Source organism: Macrosteles quadrilineatus, unplaced genomic scaffold (genome assembly GCF_028750875.1).
Source record: "Macrosteles quadrilineatus isolate MER2022 unplaced genomic scaffold, UCM_ALF_1.0 Scaffold_7__1_contigs__length_78375512, whole genome shotgun sequence".
NCBI lineage: Eukaryota > Metazoa > Arthropoda > Insecta > Hemiptera > Cicadellidae > Macrosteles > Macrosteles quadrilineatus.
The window spans coordinates 5,623,523-5,645,745 of record NW_026542600.1 but is presented as its reverse complement, the minus strand read 5'-3'; the positions used below and the strand labels follow the sequence as shown (position 1 = coordinate 5,645,745).

Below are 22,223 nucleotides of genomic sequence, written 5' to 3'. Positions count from 1 at the left end.
AAGAGTTATATAGTGGTGCAAATGTTATGGATGTATTTTTCAAAAGGTTATTTGAGACTTATGACTTCATTAAACGTCAAATGTTGATATATATTCCTCTTGTAATGACTCCTGAACAAGAGGCATCTTTCCAAAACTCAACGCATTGTCATATTTGTGAAAAACCCCTATATTTTGATAGGGTGCGAGATCATTGTCATTCATCTGGCCGATACCGTGGAGCTGCCCACAATGATTGTAATTTAAACTATAAAGTAACAAAGAAAATCCCAGTATTCTTCCATAACTTGAAAAATTACGATGGACATTTAATAATGCAACACTTGGGAAAATATGATCGTAAATTAAATTGCATAGCCAAAGATATGGAAAAGTACATTTCATTCTCTGTTGATGATTTAATATTTTTAGATTCCTATAACTTTCTGTCACTTCCATTATATAAATTGGCTTCCAATTTAAATACATTTAGATTCATAGACAATCCTCTACTACAGCGTAAAGGTGTATTTCCCTATGAATATATGACGGGACCAGATAAGTTTGCAGAGTCTCTACCCCCAATTGAAGCATTTTACAGTACTCTAACTAAAGAACATATCTCTCCCATTGAATATGAACATGCTAAAAATGTCTGGACCCATTTTAATATAAATAATTTACAAGAATATCATGATTTATATCTTAAAACAGATGTATTGCTACTGGCTGATGTCTTTGAGACTTTTAGAGACCTGTGTTTAAAGGATTATAAACTTGACCCCGTACATATGTATTCACTTCCTGGATTAACATGGGAGGCCTGTCTTAGAATGACTGGTATAAAATTACAATTATTTCAAGATATTGACATGCATTTGTTCATAGAAAGTGCAATCAGAGGAGGAGTCAGTATGATTTCCACACGTTATGCTAAAGCCAATAATAGATATATGGGTGAACACTATGATCCCAATCAAGAGAGTGTGTATTTAATATATTTAGATTGTAACTCGCTATACTCTACAGCAATGTGCGAGCCACTGCCTGTGGATGAATTCCGTTGGACTAATGAGATAGACTACAAATACAATCAAAATTATGAGTTTGGTTACATTTTAGAAGTTGATTTAAAATATGATAAAAGCTTACATGATTTACATAATGACTATCCATTGGCACCAGAGAAAATGAATGGGAAATTAATACCAAATTTAAATGACAAAACTAAATATATTTTACATTATAAAGCATTACAAAAATATGAGGAATTGGGGTTGGTTGTTACAAAATACCATAGAATTTTAAAATTTAGACAATCAAAATGGCTTGCACCCTATATTAATTTTAATATTGAAAAACGAAAAAGTGCTAATAATGATTTCGAAAAAGACTTTTACAAATTGTTAAATAATAGTCTCTTTGGTCGAACAATTATGAATCAACGAAAGTTCCGTGACATATATCTCAAGGATGAGTCACTATTAACAAAATATGTCACTAATCCAAGGTTTGACTGTAGCAAAAAGTTCGATAACAATTTACATGCTATACATTTAAATAAATTAGTTGTAAAGTTTAATAAACCAATATATTTAGGAATGACAATTTTGGATATTAGTAAAGTAATAATGTATGATTTCCACTATAATTATATGTCAAAATTTAAGAATAAAAGATTTCTTATGACAGATACAGATTCATTAATGTATGCTATAGTTACAGAGGACTTTTACAAGGAAATAGAATGTGACTTGCACTATTTTGATACCTCTGGATACAGTAAAGACCATTTCTTATACTCTGATAAAAATAAAAAAGTCACTGGAAAGTTTAAAGATGAATTAGGTGGACATATTATGTATGAATATTGTGGTTTAAGACCAAAGTTATATTCTTACATTCCTCTAAAATGGTTATATGAAGAAGACAAGCAAGCTTTAGAGGTGAAGAAAGCTAAAGGAGCTGATGGTGCCACTGTTAAACATCTTCTCAGACATCAACATTATTTGAACTGCCTTGCAACTGGGCAAGATTACTATGAGAATGTGACAAGAATTAAATCTACAAATCATCATCTTCAAACCTTGACCATGAATAAGAAAGTACTATCCTTTGATGATGACAAGAGGTTTATTCTGGAAGATGGTATCAATACTCTTGCGCTTGGTCATTATAAAATTGATCAAACATAGTTTTGTTCAAATGTATGTAGATATATCATAAATACAAATGTTAAAAAACTCCAGTCTTTTATTTATTTACCCTTACCATCCTCTTGATAGAATTGGTCAAACATAAATCTATATTTGCCATTATTCTTTGACCTTTCTTTGTCTATTACGAAAAAGCCATATTTAGTTTTATCCCAACATTGATGACAGAGATTTTTAAATTGGTCAAATGAAAAGTCATTACCAACATGATTGTGATATACATGTTTTAAATTTAAATCATCTTGTTTGAATAATATTAGGAAATTTACATTATCACGTAAATGTTTGTGTACTTTGCTGTAAGATTGACACAAGTAAAAACAGTTAATATTTTTGTGTCGACCCATTGAGAAAAATTGTGTAATATTTGGACTATTTATGTCATCAAATACAACAACTGACTGTGATTTTACATCATTTGGTGTGATTTCACAGTCAGTAAACGTGTGTAATTTCACTTCGTCACACAAACTAAATATTTCAATTATTTTTTTATATTTTTCTTGTTCTAAAGATTTAGATATTAAATATAAGTTTGTAAATTTTAATCCTTCCTTTCTTACAATTAAATTGTAAATTACAACCGTCTTCCCACTTCCACTTGGACCACAAATAACACATCGAATATTGGTAGGAAATAGACCCAACTTCTTTGGTATATTTTCCTTAGTATGTACTATTTTAAATTTATGTTTTTGTTGAATAAAAGACATTTTTTATATAATAAAAATGGTAAAAAATGATAATAAGAAAACATGTAAAAAGGGCAAAGGTTTATTCCTAAAGCCTTACAGGGGTCGAGGGTTATTGAATACTCTTATAAATAACCTTCCATTCCCACTTCACATACCATCATATCAGTACTGTGGACCTGGAACGAATGTACGTGGGAATCTAGCCAAAAATGTACCTCCAAAAAATAAACTAGACTCTTATTGTAAAGAGCATGACATATTCTACATGAATAATCCCGATACCGCTGCTCGGAACAAAGCAGACATGAGATTAGCAGACTTAGCTTGGACTAGAGTTACGGCCAAGGACGCAAGTCTTGCTGAAAAAGCTGCTGCTTATGCCGTGACAAATTTGATGAAGGCAAAAGCAAAAATGGGATTGGGATTAAAATTTAATAAAAAAGATGGACAACTACCAGCTGTTAGAGGCCGCAAAAGACGTGCCTCACTTCAGGGGGGTGTACCTAAAAAACGAGCTAAAAAATCTAAAACCAAGAGTAAAAGAGTGCGGAATAGTTAATTTAGATAGCTCATCTGGCACACATTGGACAGCATATCGTAAAAATAAAGATATTGTAATTTATTTTGACCCATTTGGAATCCAACCTCCAAAAGAAGTAATTAAATATTTTGAGGGATATAAAATCTTCTATACAACCGATCAAATACAAGATTTAAATAGTTCTATTTGTGGAATTTTATGTTTATCATTCATAAAAAATTTTTGTTTATAAAAATGGATTCATTTACTATAACATTTTCGGGTACAGAGCCAGAGCTTAAGTCAGTGTTCTTTCCTCCCATAGAATTAAATGATGATTATGTAATTGGATTAGTAGATTTTCAAAGTTATAATTCTATATTTAATGTTAAAAAACCTCTAAATACTTTAACATATTATAAAGTAGAGAAAAAAACATTACCAAAAGGAGATATCTCAGTTGATGATTTAAACCAGTTATTAGATGGTAAACTTAAAGTTATAATAGATAAAAATGGAGACGCATTAATTAATACTAAATCCAAACTTTTATTCAAAGGGCTTATTCCAAAATTAAATCAACTTAAAGGCAACAAATTAACCATTGGAGAAGGTGATGATGTTTTCTATTATGATCACAATGCTCCAGTTACAATAGAAATTTCTGAAGGAACATATGAGGTGGTTGAGCTTGCAAAGGAAATTCAAAAGCAAATCCCAGACTTTTTCCTTACAGCTAATAATAAAACTATGAAAGCGACATTACTTTCTAGCCATGTGTTTGATTTTACAAAACCATGTTTAGGGTCTGTCTTATTGGGATTTAAAGGTGTTTCTACTCCTGGTGTTCAGTTTGAATCTACAAATAAAATAAACATTAATAATGTAAATGTGATTAGAGTAAAATGTAATATTGCAAACGGGTCCTATTTAAATGGCAACAAATCACACACCATACATAGCTTTTATCCAGAAGCTCCTCCTGGCTACAAAATTATTGAAGTTCCAAGAAATATTATATATTTTCCTGTAAATAAGAGAAGTTTAGATGTTGTCAGTATTACATTTGCCGATCAACATGACAAGGCAATTGACTTTAACGGAGAAGAAACTACAATTACTTGTCATATAAAAAAGATATGAGAATTTATAAGAATTTATCTATAAGTGTACAAAATGCTAGGTTCCTAAAGTCAATAGGACTAAAGTTAAAATTTTCTATTAATAAAAATGGAAGATTTTCTAGACGTTACAGGGAAATCCCAATTCGACGATAGTGTGGTTAAAATTACAAATCACTCCTATGTTCCCCACAACACTTTGGCAATAAATAATTCTGATGAAATTCGAATATGTATTAATAATCAAGATTTGCTAACTCTCCCATGTAGGAGTTATCTGTATATTAAGGGAGAAATTGAAAATCATGATAAAGGTCATTTTATAAATAATGCATTTGCGTTCTTATTTGATGAAATTAGATACGAAGTTGCAGGTAAAGAAATAGACATTGTAAGAAACCCAGGAATTTCTAGTCTTATGAAAATATTGAGCTCTTACAATAAAACTACTAAATTGTCAAATGTAGCATTTGATTCTGACACGAATTTAAAAGAGTTCCATAAAGGTGGCAAGTTCAGTACTTGTTTGCCATTAGAGTTGTTAATGGGTGTATTCGAGGATTTTAATAAGGTATTAGTAAATGTCAAACAAGAATTGGTGTTGAAAAGATCCAAAAATGATTTGAATTGTATATTAACAACCACTAGTGCTCCAGCCAGTGGCACTGCTGATACAATTCCCAAAATTACACTTAACTCTATTCAATGGGTCATGCCACATGTGATACCATCAGATGGGGAGAAGTTACAATTACAAAAGATGTTATTGCAAAATAAAAATTTGCAAATTGCATTTAGAAGTTTAGAGTTGCATGAACTTCCATCATATCCCAATACCACAAGACATACATGGTCAGTAAAGACATCTTCAAGTTTGGAGAAGCCTAGGTATATTATATTTGGTTTCCAAACAGCTAGGGATAATAGTGCACGAAAAAGAACTGACGAATTTGATCACTGTAAATTAAAAAATCTCAAAGTATTTCTAAACTCTGAATATTATCCTTATAGTGATTTAAATCTTGACTTTGAAAATGGAGATGTCTCTAAAGCTTATGAGATGTTTATGAGGTTTAGAGAGACTTACTATAATACTATCCCAGATCCTATGATTAGTAGGGCTGAGTTTATGAAGAAATATCCACTAATTATAATAGACTGTTCTAGACAGAACGAAACAGTGAAGGAAGGAATTGTTGATATTAAATTAGAGATTGAAACTGCAGAAAATGTGCCAGCAAATACATCTGCATATTGTTTGATAATACATGATAAAGTGTTTGAGTACAATCCTTTGTCAAATGAGATAAATAAAATGTAAATAAAAGATGAAAAACATTCAACAAGAATTGATTGACTCTGCAAATCAAATACGAGAGAAATATAGAGCTTTAAAACGTGGCAAGTTTCTAGAGGCTGAAGAGAGGTTCCAAACATTCCAACCTTTAATAGAGCCATTACAAGAATTAAAAAAAATCACAGCTATTGGCAAAACAGAGAGGCCTCAAATGGAGATACTCCCAATGACTCCATCTAGAATATCAATGATACCAAGATTACAACCATTACAACCATTACAGCAATCCACTCCACAGAAATTAGATTTTGGTCTTTTAGCATCAGACTATTTAGGAAATTACCTCAGTAAAAGTAGTATGACAGACACTACATATGGTATTAGACGAGAAGCAAATAAATTTTTTATTGGAAATAAGGAAGTTGATATTGCCAATGATGATGTCACAGTTGCAAATAAAACCTACAAGGGGACAAAAGGCTTGTGGCAGTTGTTAACTTTAAAAGAACCTGAGGATTATACTCAGGTTGATTTGCAAAATTATAAAGAGATTTTGGAAGCCACAAATGGACATTTAAAGAGTTACAAAGATGGTGCACCAATTTCAAGTAATAGACATACTAAATATCTTAATATAATTAAACCTCTTTTTAAATCTGTTGGTGAAGGTTTGAGACAAGTGACTGGTAATAAAATAGACTATATTTATTGGGATGATCCTAATGAGCTTGTAGATAGGTTAAGACTTCTTTGGCTAAGTCGCCAAGCCGGTAACTCAGGAGTGGATAATGAAATAGATTCCATTATTGAGGAATTAAGAGAAAGTGGAATTATTTATTAAATAAAAATATGTTTATAGATAAATTTTATCGTTTATATAATCCATATAATAAGCCTACAGAACCCAGGGCTAGTAATGAACCTACTTTAAATTTACAAGACGATAGTTGGAATTGTTTAAACCGTAAAATTGGTAATGTTAAAGATGGGGAGTTTGTAGATGATGTATCAACTTTGGGTCAGACATTAACTAGAAAAGGTGATGTATTTTTACAAGGTAAAACTAAATATGAGTTTTTAGAATCTAAGAATAAAAATTGGAATGCTAAAAAACAGAAAATTACTAATGTGGAAAAGGGTGAAAGTTTAGATGATGTGCCCACTTTACAACAGACTTTAATACGAACAGATGGTGGTACATTTGTACAAGACAATAAAAATTATGAATTTTTAGAATCAGAGAATGGTGTTTGGAATGCTAAGAAACGGAAAATTACTAATGTAGAAAAGGGTGAAAGTTTAAATGATGTGCCCACTTTACAACAGACTTTAATACGAAAAGAAGATGGTAAATTTGTACAAGACGATAATAATTATGAATTTTTAGAATCAGAGAATGGTGTTTGGAATGCTAAGAAACAGAAACTTAGCAATTTGATAGAAGGTACAGATAGTAAGGATGCTGTGAATGTTTCACAAGTTCCAAAAATGGAAGCAGGCTATTGGGATTTTAATAATAAAAGGTTAGTACGTGTTAAACCTGCCGTTGATGACACTGACTGTGTTACAAAAGAACAGACTATAACTTTTGATAAAAAAGAAAAATGTTGGGATGCCAAAAAACAATATATAAGAAATCTGCCAATGGGGGAATATTTAGATGATATTTGTTTAATGTCACAAGCTATGTATTATGATGGATCAAAATTTGTATATGGAGGAAGAAAATTTAATTTGATGGAATACAATCCTGATTTATTAGTTGCCGACCCCACATCTTTGAGTGGATTTAAGTATATAGATAATAGACCATATATACCAGAAAACTATGTATTTAAAAGAATGGAAGATAATCTATTGATTGGGGCTAATGGTAATATATTTACAGTACAAGGAAAGAGTGATGTTATAAAAAATGAATGAAATTGCATACGAACTTCATAAGCCTGCAAGAAAGAATTTCATTAGAAGGTCTTTTAAAGTATTAGGTATAAACGAAACTGTACAAATAGATTTAATTGATATGCAAAACTATGCTAGAGAGAATTCTGGCAATAAATATATTTTAACTTTAATAGATACATTTTCTAAAAAAGCTTATGCTGCTCCGCTAAAGAATAAGACGGGTTTGGTGGTTACAGAAGCCATTAAAACCATTCTACCAAAGGGGGTTAAAAACATTCAATCTGACAATGGAAAAGAATTTTTTAATCAATATTTTAGCAAACTAATGAAACAATTAAATATTAATCACTATCACACATTTTCTACAACTAAGGCTGCAATTGTGGAGAGGTTTCAGAGAACTTTAAAGAATTGGTTATATAGGGAATTTAGTGCTCAGGGGAGTTATAAATGGTTGGATTTACTTCCAAAGTTAATTCGAAAATATAATAATAAGGTGCATAGATCTATAGGAATGAAGCCTAACCAAGTGAATATTAAGAACAGTAAATATGTGCATGAGAGGTTGACTTCTAAAGTAGTGCAAGTTAAAAAGCCAAGATATAAGGTAGGTGATAGTGTGAGAATTTCCAAGTATAAACATGTTTTTAGTAAAGGATATACCCCGAATTGGACAGGGGAGCTATTTACAATAGCAGAAGTAAAGAATACAAAGCCTGTGACTTATATCTTGAAAGATGAAAATGGTAATATAATCAGGGGAGGCTTCTATACAGAGGAATTGTTAAAGACCAAATATAAAGACATGTATTTGATAGAAAAGGTTATTAGGAGAAAAGGTGATTTATTATATGTCAAATGGCTTGGGTTCCCAAGTAGCCAGAACTCATGGATTTCCACTAAGGATGTCCAAGGGAGCGCGCCATGAGCCGGGAGCGCGCACGAGTTCGCGTGCAAACCTCGCTCGATTTTGTGAATGGATGTGGATTTGAAATAGTAATAGTGTTGTACAATGGTATTGAACATTTATATAGGCTTGTATAGGCCGAGAGCTGGATTTTTAAAAAAGTGGTCAAAAAAAGCTCACCATGTTATTCTTATGGGGAAAACGTGCCTAAAGTGTCATAGGACCATCATATTGCCACTACTAGTAGGGAGGGACCTCCTGCGAAAACGTTTGTAGTTTATAAGCCTCAAGAGCGTTAAGGTTAATTAAAACAAAAATTTATCATATTGTTGGTGTTGCCGATTTATCATATTTTTATATTATTCTCTATGACCATCCAAGAAATCTTCTCTTAGGATAGCCATTAAAATGTACACATAAGCAAAAATAGGATTCAACGTATCCCAAAATCATACAGCAAATGAAGCAAGTTAAAACCCCTAAAATTATTTTGGAACTCAAAATCATTACTAAATAAAAAAAACTTAAAACCATCTGTTGGATAAACATCGAACACACACTTCTTTAACTTATGCATTGCTTGTAAAACTTATAAAACTATCTACACAAATAAAAATATGCATTGATCCATAACCTCAACTTACCCTAAAAAACATAACAGGATCTGCGCAAGTTTACTAAGATATTTATTTGTAGTGAAGATGGTTTAAGAGTTGAGCAAATAAATAAACAATTAAAGTTTTACTAAACAGAATTATATAATCATTAATACGTCATTATTTTAATATTTATTTAGAAAACACGAGAGTTTCCAAAACAAGTTTGAAACAATAACTTTGAAGAGGGTCACAATTTTATCTATACAACACTTGAATAGAATATTGTATTGTTTGTTTCCAAGGTATTGAGTTTATTCAAACCTTTCATTGTTTGGAAACAACGGAAGAGGAAATCCGCTTATTGTTTTAAATTGACAGAGAAGTTGAAGAAATTGGTTTGTTGTCCAGCGTCGGTTTTAACAAAAGTAGTTGCTTATCTCATACCACGTCTGCTGTATTTAGCAGTGAACAAACCATAAACAATGCAAACTGTATTTTGTTGTATTGCCTATTTATGTTATATACGTATATACTTAATAACACTTGCTTGTAGCAAAATATGCTATATATGGATGGGTACCAACCATCCTGAAAATACCTGCAGAGTAGACAATTTGATTTTTCAATAACAATTTGCCATATAATACAACACAAATCATGATATTTATTTGATTTGTTATTTCATGTTGCCTGGATAGTCCAAAAAGACAACCGCATAGATCATAGATTTTGGGGAGCTGAAATATTGAGGACAATATTAATCCTAGGTTAATAACTTAAAACTTTACTCTGTATAAAAGGTTAACAACATAAGAGTAAAATGCTGTTTACTGTATCTTAGAATGACTTGCAGTGATTCTAAGATAAGATAAGATAAGATTAAGATACTGTGATTTTCTTGTTCATGCACAAGAAATCACCGTTGAGCGAGGACCCAGCTGAGTAAAAACCAGTCATGTTAGATTTATCAGTGTTGTATAATTAGAAAAAAAGATTATGGTGCAACTGAAAATATAGTTTATTTTCCTAAAATATAGTTTATTATTATTTGCCTGGATTGATTTTCATTAAATGTATATAATTAACATTATAGGTTTTAAGAGTACCTAGGCTTGCTGCTCCAGGGAGGGTAAAAAAGTGTTTTTTTTTTAAGAAAAATATCAATAACCTAGAATAAAATAAATAAATTTACCAAGTTTGATCAAAATATATCCATAAACATAAGCAAACTACAACATTTTACAATATTCTCTATAAGAATAACATGGAAATTTTAAATTTAATTTTTTTTTTTTAATTTTCCCCATTATTTATAACCGTACAAAAATACTTTTACATACTAAATTGTTTGTTTTTTTAAGCTCTTTAAAAAGGTCTAAAGAGAAATTAGAAAATTTTGTGTTTTGAGGGTCAAAAGTGAGAAAAACCAATTTGTACCCCATAAAACCCCGTTCCCATGGTCCGATCATGCTGGTTCGTGAACTCATTCAAGTTTATCCCCCCTTACACCTTCAAACCAAATTCCATTAAAATCGGACGAAAATTAAGTTATTGCGTTTACGGACACACACACCCACATATATACTGTATATGTCACTTATATATATACATATATACATATATAACAATTTGAACGAAGGGTGTTTTTGGCCTCTGGGGACATCAAAATGAAAAGGTAAATCGGTCCCGGGCCTAGGTCTTACCGGTACCATGCCACCTACGGTACCTAATAACTACTTCCATACAGGGAAATTCTCTAAAATTAGCTTCTCGAAGAATTATCTTAAGTTTTTCAAAACTAACCATGTTTTATACACAATATAGCAATTTCTTAATAGATTTGAGTAGATGATGTCATTTTCGTGTTCTAAATTAAACTTTGAATTAGAATAATAGAAAATGATAGAGGATCAATAGTAAAAACTCCATTGTAAATAGTTCCAAAAATAAAAATTAAGGTCTATGATAAAAATTAAAGAAAAACCATTGGTCTATTGCAATTTTCTACACCCTGTGTACAAGAAGGTGGCAAAATATATTGAAAAATTCGCCATAATAAGCTTTCCAACCATATGCCACACTATCGAGGTTTAGATATGCTTTTGCTTGTTTAGAGGCGTGAATACTAGAAAGCAGGGAACTCTGTTACTGTTTTTACTGTTCAAACTGAAACAAAAATAAAAGTTTTGTTGAATACATGTCTACTATCTTTGTTTGAAAAGTTAAATAAACTATGTTTTAAAGTCTTCAAACCACTAAAGCGAACATAAGCAGATCTTAAAGCTCATTAAATATGATTTGAAAGCATATAAAATGGCACAGTTTCAATATATTTTGCTACGTTCTTGTAATATAGGGTGTAGAAAAACGCAATAGACCACAGTAATCTTTTTAATTTGTATCATGGACCTTATTTTTATCTTTGGAACTATTTAAAATGGAGTTTTCACTATTATTGATCCTCCATCATTTTCTATTATTCTTGTTCAAAATTTAATATAGTACACGAAAATGACATCATCTACTCAAGTCCATTTACAGGTGATTAAGAAATCGCTGTATTGTGTTTAAAAACATGATTATTTTTTAATAACATAAAATAATTCTTTGGTAAGCTAACTTTTAGACTTGGAACCTCTTATATGCATCATCACACTTCATTTAATTGTACTTACACCAAAAATGTCCGTAACACTGATTACCAGCCAACCCTGTATATACAATGTAACTGAGATATTAACAAACTGTAGCTAGTATCTTATTCCTTCAAAATGAGGGTAAAATGTTAACTAAAACTTACACAGTTTATTTATTGCAGGAACAAAATGTGCGTAGAAAGTTTTATTCTACATGCGATATTCGTATCTGCTTACAGCGGTGTGGTATTAAAAATCTCATAGTGTAGAAGGAAATATGATGTAAAATAATATAACTTAAACGCTTTGTACTGTACTTGTATCCATTAAAGTGTGTTCAACAAGTCTTAGTTCATGGTGAACTCACTTGAAAAATATTGCTTTTTGACCATGGTGACCAACTGTAGACCATACTGTAGATTTAGCCTTTTAATCATAATGAACAATCATAAACTGTAAGAGTGGTGGCTTTTGACCATGGATTATAATCATAAAAGTAGTAGCTTTAGATAACAGTTAGTGTAGGTTATGTATATTTGGCCAGGTGCAGTAGTTTATGAAAAATGCGGTTATTACAAGATGAAAATCTCAATCAGTGACCTTCATACTGCATTCGTATACTGACCATGTACTAGGCATATATACTGCAAATATTAGATTGGACACATAAATACATTGTTAGTCTTTTTAGGCAGCTACCATAATAATTAAACACATATATTAACATGTACAATGTATTTAGGTAAATAAACAATACATTACATGTATAATATGCTATTCAGCCAGTACTAGAGGAGAGGCTGTGTGTTATACTTTATATTTCTATACCTGAAAATTATTACATTTTAATGTACAGTATAGATATTGTTTACCTATTGTTTTTCCCAATTAGAAAATTAGTTTTTAATCTAATTAAATATTTTCCAATTCGTCATTTCTATAATTATTTTATTTATTATTAAAATTTCATATTTTCTTAACAAACAATTAATTAATTATACCATTGTGTAGAAATAAGTATTATAGGATGTTAATACTTATCAAATGTATAACTTTCAGTTTTAGGGGTAAAATCCACTTCAAAATCGAGTGTTTTTATTCAGTTCTTTCGTTTGATGAACACTGTAGCCTATGCTTTTAAGCGTCATTTGGTGGTTGGGCTTTGCTTGTGGGTAAAATGTGAAATATAATTTTAAAACCGCCTCTAAACAACTGAAATATTAATAAAAATCTGTGTATCCTCCTGCTTATCATGTACCCTAGTTGACACGACTATTAAAACAATATAAAGTTGCATTTAAATGTAACGTTAGAGACTTTGCTCTGTGCAATGCTTCAATAATGTTTACTGCAACAGAAGCCAAGGTCATATACAGTAGACATCGTTTCCATAGCCATACACCCTTGATGGGTAACTCATATATAATTATCAGTTCGATAACATTAGTTGATTTCCTATTTTCTAGCTCTTGAAACATTATGTTTTAAGTAAATAAACCAATGGTGTAAAAAGACAAATATTCAATTTATTTACAAACACATTCATCAGAACAAAAGCATAATACTCCTAAAACTTCTTTTTACTTTTAATAACTATAAAAACTAAAATTTAAAGGGGGTCTTACGATTTTGGAAGTAAATTGACGAAGTAATTTAACTTTGTTGTAGTTAAACAATTAAAACAATTATTACATGCCGTATATATTTCCGAGTACTCATATAATGAATCGAATACTTCCATTCCCAATGAGGATAGGGCAAGGAATCAAAGAATTCAATATTTTGCTTTAAGCACGTTTATCATGTGCCCTTCTTTCGAGATGTGATCTAGCAATGTTACCCCAATGATTAACTTGAGCAAGACAACCTAACCTAACCTAACCTAACCTACTGCTTGGTTCACTAAGTGTTCAAGCCGGGTGGATCTGTCTTCACAATATTTGAGGACTTAGGTTGAAAACATTTTTTAACTCTTTTCGGTCCGTAGTTGTACGGGCTTCCTCATGAGAATAAGATCTAGAAATCCTCTAAGTTCTTTAGGTCCGCAAATAAGTAAATCTAAGTAAAGTGTAATTTGGAATGGTGCTTGTAACTTTCTGTATGTTCTATATGGAGGTGTCGTAAGTAAACATCCAAAATCCAGGAAATTGTTCTATAGGTTACAATAAAGATATAATCAGGAATAATTTTTTAACATTCATTAACTAGATTGACAAAGCGTTTTTGAGAAAAAACTTATACTTTATTTTCTCTTTATTTTGACCCATAGAACTATTTCCCGGAGTTTTTTCTTCAGTATTTAGAATCATATTATTCTTTACTGTGCCACCCCCCATCCCAATGCGAAGCACTGACATAGTAGCTAGTTTTTACTGCTCGTATTCGGTTTAATCATTTTTACAGTACATCTAAAACTTCTTCAGTCGATGAGCCGACTATCAGCTGATATTGTTTCTCAGCAACAAGCCATTGTGCAACCAGCGCTGCGACCTTAGAGGAAACCTACCAAACCGTGGAAACCTAAGTTCTTGGATAATGAGTCGACAAACATAGTGAATTAAAATTAGCGAAGCGATCATTCGTGACATCCTTCGATGGCGTAACACCAATTAATGTTTTTGCCCCGTAACAAAGTGTAAGGACACTAACGATGCTAAAGATGTGTCGGTCTTCTCTTTTTAATTCAACTATTTTTTGCATTAAAATTCCATTGACGTCAACAAAAGCTTATAGATGAACGAGTTATATAATAAACAAACATACTTATGTGTCACTTCGTGACCGCAAACCTGAGTACTCGTCGTCGGACTGGGAGTACATTAAGTGTGAATTCCCACTTAATCCCATTTTAAACCGGTTTAAATGAAAGTGCAGTAAAGAATTGTACTATTAGTTTATTCTACATAGGTAGGATCACATATAATAGGCATATAGGGTTTTGTTTAGATTACTTATCTCACAAATTAAAAAAACTCCAAACATCCATTTAAACCTCGTGGTAAATGTCAAATTTATAGTATTATTGGATGGAAAATATTTTGTAAATGGTTTGTAGTAGTTAAATTGAAGTAGGTAAACCATCAAAATATTTTTCTCGTAGAGTGAATACCTAGTAGAGTTAGTAGAGTAGAGTAGTTTATAGTAGAGTAGACTACTTAACTACACCATCTCACTGCTATTCGCGTATCTTAAGTCTCTAAAGGTTTGACACTTAATTTTAATTTTAAACACGAATTGACCTTTTGCTTGAAATGGTGTGCAAGACTGAGTTGTATCAGAACAAAATAAGATTACAAACAATCATATTGATGTCATTCAATATCTTGACAAAGATTCAATGCAGGTTCTACAAGTGATTAATTATTACAGATTAGCATATTACTTCATTTACGTAACTAATTAAACATTTAATTACGTTTCAATCCCGGGTAATGGCACCGTGTGAATCACTTCCCTTGACAATTGATTACAAATTATAAGTGACCTTGAATTCATTTGACTTGATGTAATTGATTCCTAATTAGTGTAGCAATAAACAATTAAAATTCACTTGCTTATGGCACTCACACTATTTAGTGGGCAACTGGAGATGTTAGCAGTATAATAGTACTTGGAATATTTAATAAATGCATTTATGAGGTTCTTGTAACAGTACGATAAGATCTCATATTGATCGAAAAAATTGGTGTTTTCACAATACAGATAATGTTTTTTGTCAAACATAGGTAAAAAATGAACAATAGTCCTCACCTGTGTTACTAACTGTTAATTATATTTTGTTAAAGATTTATTTACAAAAACTGATCATAATTATTACTGTACGTATACTAGTAGTAGCTTTTAAAACTTAGTATTTAATTGTTGACCTACTATAATTATCAAAGATTTATGTACTGGAAAATGTAAGTAACATTTTAAATTCAAAATAAATTCTGTTGTCGAATAGGTGGACTGAATTAAATTTCAAATATTAATTTTTTCATCAAATATAGCATAGAATATACAGTGTGTAAATTAAGTCTTGAAACAAATCTGTATTTTTAAATTGAAATATATAGAAATAATCTGTTTCTGGCGTTGATTGTTAACAAAGGTTCCGTAATTTTTTACATCGAAAATATTTTTTAACCCCCTTAACAGATTTTTAACCCCTATTGAGTGACCCCTCGGTTTGAAGGATTTGTCAAAAGAAACACAATGACGTAAACCCGAGGTGGATATCTCACCCCTAGCCAAAATGGCACTACTCAATAGGGGTTGCTATTTGAAAAAAATAAGTCACCCTCTACCCCCTACAATCAATGCTACAAACAGAATATTTCTATCTATTTTGGTTTTAAAAATACAAGACTTAATTTACACACTGTATACAGAACGGATTGAAAGTGTTGAGTCTAAAATAAAGTAAATAAATCGAACTTTTAAACTTGTTTTTTAAATAAATATAATATAATATAAGAATGTCCAAACCAAACTTTTGCGCCTCCACAATAAATTGTATTGTTGAAGAATTCAAGCCAGTGGGCATCAGTGTCGATTTTATTTATATTTCTGAAAACATATGTGAAATTGTCACGCAGCTTGGGAACTAAATATTCTTGCATAGTTGTTTACATGAAGTGTTGTATAAAAATCATTAAAGCTAATGAAAGTCATCACATCCAAATTAACAAAAATATTGATATTACCGCGAATTCACCTATATTAAATACCTGGGCCAAATTTTAGAACCAACTGGAGAAGGAAAGTTACAACGAAGACAAGACAACAGTAAATGAAAACAGCATATAATATGGCAAGTGAAATCTACAATGAGAAATGCAATTCCTATAACACAAAAATCAGGCATTACTCCACAGTAATTAAACCAGCAGCATTGTATCATTGACTTTATATCTACACGTAGATATAAAGTCAATGATTGTATGCTAGTGAAACTCTTACCCTCCACACAAAATGTGATACAGAACAAATAATAAAAGAACAACGAAAAGTTATAAGAAAGATTTTAGTTCCAAAATTGACAGATGAAGACCGCCGCATTTAACCTGAAGACTAAGCGAATTTCCATATGCCTGATTGGATTTACACTATAATATCTCACATCACATTTATTCCATATTTAATTAGCATTAGTTTAACAAATAGGGCCTACTTAGGTTTGCTGCAAGAGGGAGGCTAAAAGTGTTTTTTTATGTTAATAGTTTAGTAGGTACGAAATAAATGAATTTTCAAAATTTGATCAAAATATGTTCATAAACGGGCAAACTACAACAGTTTACTTATTCTCCATAAGAATAACATGGGAATTTGAAATTTACATTTTTTAAATTTTATCCGTAACTATAAGCGCATAACAACGCTTCAATATACTAAATTATTTGTTTTTTGATCTATACAAAATGGTTTGAAAAGAAATTGCAAAATTTTATGTTTTTAGGGTCAAAAATGGGAACACCCAATTTTTACCCCATAAAACCCCCCATAAACCACCGTTCCCATAGTCCGATCATGCTGGTTCGCGAACTCGTCCGAATAAATATAATTATGTTTAAACGTTTGTACCAAATTTTATGAAAATCGGATAATTTTTGCTCGAGTTAATATATATATATATATATATATATATATATATATATATATATATATATATATATATATATATATATATATATATATATATATATATATTATATACTATATCGCCCCGAAGATGGTTGTTGCAACGTATGCATAACGCCACCCAGTATATAACGAGGCGTCAGCGGCCATCATTCGATATTCTCATTTGACCATCTCGTTTGAATGGTTTAGGTTTATGAAAATTCATGAAAACGTTCTCTGCATGAGCGATGCCTACCTGTTCATACCTAGATCCTCCTAGTAAATACGCATTGATAAGGGGTTTACCAACTCCGCCCGGTGGTCAGAAATCTGTCAAAACCTACTGTCCAACTCCGCGCGGTGGTCAATTTTGGCTCTCACAGCCCTGATGGCTGAGACTTTGTATTTGAAGTTTGAAATTGTTATAAATGTACATAATTTAGAACATTACGAAATCACGGTAACTAATAAAATAAAGTTAACCAGGACAAAAGAGAATACTTATGTTTCATTTGAGTTTATATGTTTCAAAGTCTACAATACATAATCATTAACGTAACCAAACCTAACCTGTCACATGAATAGAGTATATATGAACAAATAAAAGTGTAACATTCCTTTTGGGACAAACGGTATATATATAGAAGATTTCTTATTAAAAACTACATATCTCATCCGAAAGCACAACAAGTGCAAGTTAAGGATTGATGGGTAGGGTAGAGATTAGATGTGGCCACCGGGCGGAGTTGGACTATACAATAAAATTGACGACCGCACGAAGCTGGACTGGACCCTTGGGGGCCATAAAACATTCCTCGTCCAAAATCTGACTACTGCGCGGAGTTGGCTTCGTATACTAAATGCATAGAAAAAAGAAAAACTCGCCGAAATATTACGGCAAAGAAATCAATTGAAGCTAAGCACTCAAAGTAATTGTTAATGTTAGTATCCAATTATCCATTCTATACAATTCCAGGATTTTTTGTTCCACCATCCATAATCTAGTTGTTTGTGTTCAACTTTTGATTGTTTAGTTGTTCACTGTTTAATCTTTTAACTATTTAGTAAGATAGTATTTCACACCTATACTCAAAATCTTTAATTACTGAGTTTACCTGTTTACCATCCAAATCTAGTCATAAGTTACAACTATTGACTCTCCTTTTGTAAATGTCTTAAAGGATCATTAATGATCTTTTCTTCTGATAATGTGTATTCATTTTAAAAACGGATAAATGTCAGTAAAGATTCTGATTATAATTCTAAGTCCTGAAAATTGAGAGAGAAAGTTTAATTGAGACTTGAAATCCCTCATACTAAGATGCATACGTCTTACCACTCCCCTAACACTTACAATTCACACCACTCACATGGACACATGCAAAAAAATGGCGGCACGAGATAATCATCAATTAATTGATTAAATCAATCAATTATTGATCTGTCAAGGCCAGTTTCCACCAACCATTTATCCGCTTCAATGTTCAGAATGTTTTAAATGGCTAGGTAGTTTTAAATGCATTATTGTTTCAATATGAGTTTTCGAAAAATATATAGCTTACAGTTTACTGAAACTCTATTCGAAAAACTGTCAGTTGATTAGCTAAAATAATTTATTTATTAAAGATACATTAGTAATGCTATAGCATATTGGTAAGTATACTTTTTACGTCTTTAGATGTAAGCTTCCTATTGGGTATATAATAATATTTTACTCACATATCCTTTGAAATATAACATTGGATAATACGTAGATATCTTTTGCATAAACTGTATTATATACATACTACCATTTACGAACGTTTAAAGATTGTGATAATAAAAATCCAATGAAATAACGTCAACGACCACAGATTATATCCTCAATTTAAATTAGCATTAATTCAACTTTTATATATTTTTTTAATTTCAGCATTTAAATATCCCGAGACTAGAAACTATGTTTGGTTCCTGATTATTTAAAGTGCATATTGTTATACGGGTTCAAAATTGAAAGGTTTGTTTTCAACTGTATGTTATCAATTAATTTTATTTTTTTATATACTACAAAATACTAATTACCTTTAATTATACTATTATTACCTTTACTATTGTTTAATATACAATATACTTGAGAAATATTGATTTTATTCGATTTTATCATTAAATGTTTGTGGATATGTTATTAATGGACCAGTATATGAATCCCTCTTTGATGATTTGTAAATAAATGCCCCGAGTACTAATCCTCGTAAAAAAGCCTGACTAAATTTGATCTTGCATTGTGTTAATAAACATCCAAAAAAGGAGTTAGTAATATGAATTTAGCCATTTGGTTGCGGATGCACAGGAATCGGTGTGTTCAGTGGAAGGAAAGGAGGAAGAGTTTTCCCGTGAAAAATGTATTTTTTCTATTGAGTTTTTGGAAAATCCTATTTTGATTTTACATTAAATAGTATCGTGTATTTTTTATTTGAATGACAAATTACTAAATGCCAAAAGTTGCTTCCAATGTTATATATGTGCGAATAAGTTATTTCCATTTTGCTCAGAATAAAGTGGACATAGTATTAAGTATTTTCCATTATTTTTCGATAGGAATTCAATACACTAATTTTAAAATTCGCTTATTCTGCAGGTTTGCTGTAATGAGAGAAGTTTGCTAACAATTTACATGTTAAATTAAACTGCTTTGATTTAAAAATCGAAGTAAGCTATATATGCATTGTCAGTTTTGAATGATTATTGATACATTTATTTGTACAAAATACCACCAAATTACAGACGATTTATGTTTAATAACTGGTTGAAATTTAGACTTGGGGCCCTAAAGAACCCTCCCAAGTAAAACAATCAATAACTAATGGTATTTAGAGGCTTGTTGAAAATGAAATGCACAGGGAATGTATTTCAAGATACATTTACACCAGAAAACTCACGAGAAAATCGTAAAATATACTCAAGTCCTTCCTTTTAGTGAATTCCTCTATAGGGAAGTAGCTATTACCGTAGGTGGCATGGAAATATCTAGACCCGGGACCGATTTACTTTTTCATTTCGATGTTCCCAGTGGCCAAAAACACTATTCGCTCAAACTGTCATTCATGTATACCATTCAAAAAGTGTTCCACTTTTTACCCTTAAATCATGGAAATGCTCAACTTAAATTCCAACCTCGTGTAGAGCTTAAAAACAATCAGTTTTCTGCTTTGAAGCATTGTTGTTTTAAAGGAATTTAGTAAATTTATTTATTTCATCCTATACTATTGACATTTGATAAAAAAAAATCACCTTTTACCTTTCCCGTAGTAGCAAACCTAAGTACTCGTTAAATCTAATGCCATTTAACTTTGCATTAGATAGACTATGTCTTGTTTATGGAAATATTTTAGTAAAGACCCGATCAGACGGATTGACATTCTCAAAGTCTGCAAGTTTTCTGTGGCGGGGATTTTTAATAGTTTGAACAATTTTACTAACATTTCTCGAGTGGAACCTATAAGGTATCGAAGAAGCTAATTTTCATCGACGGACAAAAGAAATCTACTATTTTGTATGAGCAACAGACCAACCATGTTTTAAAAATTCTAAATTCTTTATTATAAATTCATATTTCAGATATTATGGAGGCACAATTAAATCCTCAGCACATCCAAATACATTTATTTGAAAATTTAGAAGGGTTTCAAAAGTAAAACTTTTCCCCGTGCAATTAATATTACTGTAAATATATTCTTATTTTTCCCAATGACACCTCCAAGTCCAAGAATGACAAGTAACCCGGATACTCCAGGCTACGCACGAAGATATGGTACAAGAAAACACACTTTTAGATAAGCTAACAACATTAGTATATTAATTTTATGTAATAAAAATTTATTTGGTCGAATAACTAAATTTAACAATTGATTTTATTGTATTTTTATCTTTTGAAACAATCTTAAATAAGGCCCCACGAACAACCCTTTACGATCAACGAACTTCCTGGTAAGCATTTTAAAATAGATGGAGTTCATACGATACAAATCACATACGCAATATTGAATATTATAATGAGAGAACCATCGCACAGAAAACTCAAAATTTATTTTAAATACACTTTATGTAAATTACTTAGGGTTGAAGTTGACGAACATTGTTTTCGCCTTAAATCGCTGGAGTGTATTAGCTTTACAGTACTAAACTTAAAGATAAATAAACTTGAGTTTGATTACTGTTTGGAGTTACCTTATATCCTTATGGCAGTAGGTGGTACCGCACTGTCCACACTCAGATAGGTACTAAGTACAGTGGCACTACCCGGACCCCACCTATCTCTAGTGACATTGAATGTCGCTTGATCTTGACCAGCCACTAACCCTTCACCATTGTGGACGTTTAGTTCCGGTTTTTGCCTTCCTTCACTGCGGAAGTATAACACACGGTGTGAATATTCCGCAAAACCATGACGAAAACCGGGCCTTTATTTCCCTGTGTCCTGGATACATCCTGTATCCTGGAAATTTCCTGCACATCTTTAGTTAGAAATCTTCGGTACAAGAGATAATCTCTAGAGTCTAGATGTTGGTTGGCAGGGATCAGGTCATAAGACTTATTGCATTGCTGCTTGTTCGTCAGGATCTTGTGTTATCTTACCTGTTTCGTTTGTCTAAGTCCGTAGTCCCTCATCCACCACTGGTTTAAGTCCGAGACTTATTGCATTGCTGCTTGTTCGTCAGGATCTTGTGTTATCTTACCTGTTTCGTTTGTCTAAGTCCGCAGTCCC

The 22,223-nt window shown here is 31.4% G+C and overlaps 1 protein-coding gene across 1 annotated transcript in view; it reads right to left on the bottom strand.

Annotated features, from left to right (window-relative positions):
- Positions 1–21,764, bottom strand: part of LOC128998020 (uncharacterized) — a 74,588-nt gene extending 52,824 nt beyond the window's left edge. The window contains exon 1 of the mRNA XM_054423951.1: positions 21,686–21,764. The gene's annotated coding sequence lies outside the window, so the exon portion shown is untranslated. The remainder of the gene's footprint in view (positions 1–21,685) is intronic.
- Between the last annotated feature and the right edge of the window lie 459 nt (positions 21,765–22,223).